The sequence below is a fragment of the Gymnodraco acuticeps genome, unplaced genomic scaffold (genome assembly GCF_902827175.1).
Source record: "Gymnodraco acuticeps unplaced genomic scaffold, fGymAcu1.1, whole genome shotgun sequence".
NCBI classification, from domain to species: domain Eukaryota; kingdom Metazoa; phylum Chordata; class Actinopteri; order Perciformes; family Bathydraconidae; genus Gymnodraco; species Gymnodraco acuticeps.
Window position 1 is genome coordinate 274,231 of NW_022989800.1, and position 5,156 is coordinate 279,386.

Consider the following 5,156-nt stretch of genomic DNA (forward strand, 5'->3'; position numbering starts at 1 on the left):
CACAAGCAGGAGACACAGGTCAGGAGCTCAGTGAAGGAACAACACACACTGACCTCAGAAGTCCATTACAAATCCATTCATTTGCAGAGCTCCATTTATTTACCTGCAACTATGTGGAAAGACTCCAGCAATGGTAAGAAACACTTTGTGATATAGAAGGTTTGATTGTTGGGAAAGTCAACTTTGTGTAGTGCTTAATTGTTCAAATTCGAATTTGTATGATAGTTTAAATAGTAAGCAGTGTCACAGGGATGGGTTTTATTGCACCAGGATGACTCATATAGGTTGTGTCAGGTAGTGGGCCAATATCAGATTTGTTTCTAAGGCAAATTACAAACCTACTACCTAGGTTGTCTAAAACATAACAAATTTGACACATTTTGGTTTGGTATAAACAGCCGGAAGAATCACAGTGGCAGTAGAAATAATAACATAATTGATAAGGCTATGTGTAAGTTAGAATACAGCATGAGTAAAGCAAGAAAGTCATTATGCTGACTGATATTTGGCTGTAAAACAACACAATCCTTTTTTTCTCTCATTCAATTCAATGTAGTGCATGTATTTATTCAGATTCAACCAGAATATACAAGGCAATTGATTATTTGTATCACTGTCTATATTCAACATGTGCACTGAATGAGTGATGTCTTCTAGAAAGAAGGCCAATAACTATCCAAACATCCCCTGGTTAAGAGCACAAGCATGGTTCAGAACTGAGAAAGAATGACAAAAGTACAACCATTAAAGATCTTTTCTCTCCTCTTCCCTCAGATGATGCCAGACCTGTGTCCTCCAGTGGCGGCTCCTCTCGCAGCGCAAGTCGCAGGAAGAGAACCAGCTTCTCCAAAGACCACGTGGAGCTCCTGCGGGTCACCTTCGAGACCGACCCGTACCCTGGCATCGGCCTCAGGGAGAGCCTGTCCCAGACCACAGGCCTGCCGGAGTCACGCATCCAGGTACACAGTCCCACGCTGCCTTTTAGTACACCAGTGGACAGTAGTACATTTACTCAACTACACTAAAGTAACATTTTAAGGTATTTGTACTTCAATTAAGTGTTTGCATGTTTTATACTTTTACTTTATTACAAGATGCACATTTTGTACTTTTACTCCACTGAAGTTTATTTGACAGCTTTAGGTTAGAAGATTCTGACAAAAAATAAGCATACAATAATGTATAAGGTATTGATATAGGTTAAGATAAAACTGTATTGATTTTTGGTGGAGCTCCCAGCTGTACCCACAGTAACAAGTATAGTTTTGTAAGCTCTCTTGAACTGCTGTTTCTTATCATAAAAAGCCTCTGTGTTCAAATGCATCCTGCATAGCATTGCAGATACCGCTATCCCTCTATCACTTTATGTCTTTATCTTTATAGATGACACAGGCTTTTTTTATCAGGATCTTGTTTGAGCTAACAGATAAACTGTACATCATGGCTCTGAGAGCTTACACCCCCACTGGTGCCCAGAAAATGATTAACAGAACAGAATGTGTTGTGTATCTGCCCTGATTTTAATAGAAGCTTATTTCTTTCCTGTCCAGGTGTGGTTTCAGAACAGAAGAGCTCGCACCCTGAAGGTCAAAGGAGCCAACAAGGCTCTGTGGGAGTCAGATAGCCCGGTCCATGATGCTCTGTCCCCCATTCATGCTGTAGCCAGCAGGGGTCCTGGCTCAGTGCATCTGCCTCCTCACGGCCCTCCGCCTGCCTACCCAACCCAGGTGAAGAAGGAAGTAGATGAATCCTACTACTACGGACAGCATCCTCCAGCATACTCCACCATTGAGGAGCATTTTGGCTCCATGTATGACCTCCAGCAGGGCAGAGCATTGGGAGGCACCTCCAGCCCACCCTTGAGGGGCTTCTGGTCCCAGCCTGGCAGCCAATCCTCCCCAGTCCCTTCTCGGTGGTGCCACTCCCTCCTGGAGATGAGAAACTACGGGTCCAGTCAGGCAGCCGCCATGTATCCAGGATCCGCAGAGCAGCAGATGTATATGCCCGTCTCCACCTCCCACTCCTCAACTCCTGACACCCCTGATTCTGGATACTGGGGACGCCAGTGTGGAGAGCAGCCCACCGGTGGAGAGTCAGAACTCACAGCTGGAGGATTCGTGGAGCGGAGCTGCTCCGGAGGGAACCCTGGGGTCCAAACCTCTGGCCCCTCTGCCTCAGCTGTCCCTGCAGGAGATCCTGGGGGTTCTGGAGGAGGACTGGATGGGAGGAGAGGGACTGGACACTCACACCTCCGGGGAAAAAATGTCCTTCTGCTAATGTCACAAGGATTTACAATGGACAATTTGAAATCATATGTAATATTTTGATTCTGGTTATCTGTGATGTGTAAAAAGAAGAAAAAATGGGATTGGGATACACATTTCCAAAATCCTACATGATTTTTTATTTATTCCACACTGACTAGTTTATTTTGCTTAATGTATTTATTCCATTATTCACCTTTTTATTTACTCTTATTTAGTACCTGTATTTATGATTCTGTGCACTTTTATACTAATACATTAGTTGTTATATACCTTTGTTTGTTTTGTATTTTTTATATCCAATAATTAGCTTGAGGTTGACTTACAACCGTTACTATTTGGCTTAGTCAATGGCAGAAAGACAATAAATCCTCTTGTAATGAGACAGATTTAACTGCTATTTAACCAGTAGAAAAGTATGTGATGCGTTACACAACCAGCAGATGGTGACTCTGAGTTGGAAGAAGGGTTAGAAGGATTGATTTATTTTAGAATGTGGGAATACATAAAAAAGTCCAAAGACGTTTTTTAGTTCCATATTAAATAATTATCTTCATAAAAATATAACTTTTTTTATTTGTCTCCTCTTTCCACAGGATGGAATGAACAGCAGGTTATACACTGTCATTAAGGGAAACGCATAGCTTGAAAGTAATCAAATGTATCATTATGTATTTATCTAACATAGGCAGAAATATTTAAGGTAGGCAACATAGAATTTATGTTGAGATTGAACAATTAGCCTCCCTTCACAAAATCTAGGAAACGGTTACTAAAGGTGGGGTAGGTAATTTTGGAGAAACCAGCTCGAGTGCGCTAGAATTTGAAAATACACAGCCGGAAGAAATCTGCCACTTCCTTACAGAGCCCCTCCTCCAACACACAGGAACACGCACATGACCAATGAGAGCACGAGATAAGTTTGTGCACAGATGGAAGGCTGACAGGCAGGTAGGCCATCCAGTTACTTTAGCCGGGTCGGTGAAAATGATTGGTTGTGCTTTTTACAGTACTACAGCTTCCACAGATGAAATCTTTTTATGGATTTTTTGTCAAAGCACTTAAGATATTCAGTGTATATATAAAGCTTTATACCCAACATCAGCACTTTTGAAACAGGAAGTGAAATAGAGGGATATGAGTATGAGGCATGGCTAAATGGGTGATCTGTGTGGTATTTTGAGCAAAACACTTCATAGACATGTTTTTTATATTTTTGTATATATCTGAGACCTATGCTATTGCCTAAAAATAGCATGCTAGTGAAAAATCTGTTGAACTGGTTGGTTTATCGTAAATGGCTTGTGGTCAAAGATAAAATAGCTACATCTTGTCTTTTTACCATCTGTCAACAGACCCATGTGTGTATCAGCCCTGTGTTTTCCTAACCTATGACAACTACAACATATTCTTTTTCAAACATCAGTGAAAAACACAGTACACAGGATATTAGGCTTGACACTGTTTCCCACAACAGTGAAACGTGCTTTTATTGTTTAGACTGCTCTTGGCCTCCTGCCTTCATCCTCAACGTGAGAGGAAGGGTGTTGTCCTTTTGTTTGTATCTGGCGACTGTTCCTGTACCCAAAAAAACACACAACGGGCCGGGACGCAGTAGAGAACGTATCTTCAGCCTCCTGTACTCACTAAAGATAGACCATCAGAGGAAATGTATCAGACTGGAGGCGTCTGACGCGTGTCGGCCAGGTGTTCGTCCAGCACGGGGTTCTCCATAAACAAGATGCAGACTGCTGGCTTGAAAGAGTAGTGGCAGTAAACCAAAGTAAGTAAAGTCAAGTTTGACTAAAACTGCCAACAGTTTACATTTATATTCTTGTAGCCATTGTCTTATCAAGATTACACGGGAATTTATCTGAAGCAGGGCTGCCAAATATTGGGCTCGAAGGCCAAGGTTGGGTTGCCACAAGATTCCGTTTGGCTTGATTCATTTCTTATATTTCATAAGCTGAGAATAGTGGACAGAGTGACTTTTCGGGCGGGAAGTTCACCGGTGTGGTGAGAAAATAATGGTAAGGCAGAGACATTGGCACATAGAAAAAGGCATTCTTACTAATATAAGGGAAGTACCATTTTGCACCTTGTCAATAATAAAATAGGTATTTGTTTTTTGTCTTTGACCCACCATTTTGTTTCAGTTTTAGCCTGCCATGGGACAAAGTTTGGGTACCCCTGCTCATAAGTGTACAGTACTCCTTTTGGGCTCAAGTTCTTGGTAAATAAAGACTTATAATATGAATAAGTTACTTATACTTAACAACATATCGGTATATACAAAGTTATCTTATTCAAAGTCAGTATTTTTATTTATACAAAGAATCGCTTGGCTACTTGTAGTTACATGATGTTAAGCTAGAGACTAGTTGGTGAATCAGGCGTTGATAAACCCTTGCACAACCTCTATACTTCTGGGTTAGACTTAAAAACGTAATGTCAATACCATGTGTGTATTTAAGATAATTAAAAAAAATGTCAAAGCACAGATGACAATGAAATGTTCCCATGTCATAAACTAAAGAGAACTTGGAGTCAAAAGGCAGCGACTTCTATCTGTTTCATAAATCCTTTAATTGTCAACCACATGAAATCATATTGTCTTTGAAATATGTAATTTCTGCTATTATGTTCATTATGAAATACAAGTGGGATGATTATTGATGTTTCTTTACCTCAATGAGAAAAACAAAGCCAATTGATGTTACCTGCTGACAACTCCTACGCTGAACACACTTGTTAGCAGGCCCATCAGACCGTCATATGCTGATGTCAACGGGACATTCCCCATTGAACATGCTTGGAAGAAATATTTATGGTACTCATTGGCTGCCTCCTGTAAGTGTCTCCTTTTCTTGACCGTGTTATGGTCAGCAGTGA

The 5,156-nt window shown here is 41.0% G+C and overlaps 1 pseudogene; it reads left to right on the forward strand.

Moving 5' to 3' along the window:
- On the forward strand, positions 1 to 2,826 carry LOC117551779 (annotated as a pseudogene).
- Positions 2,827 to 5,156: the final 2,330 nt, after the last annotated feature.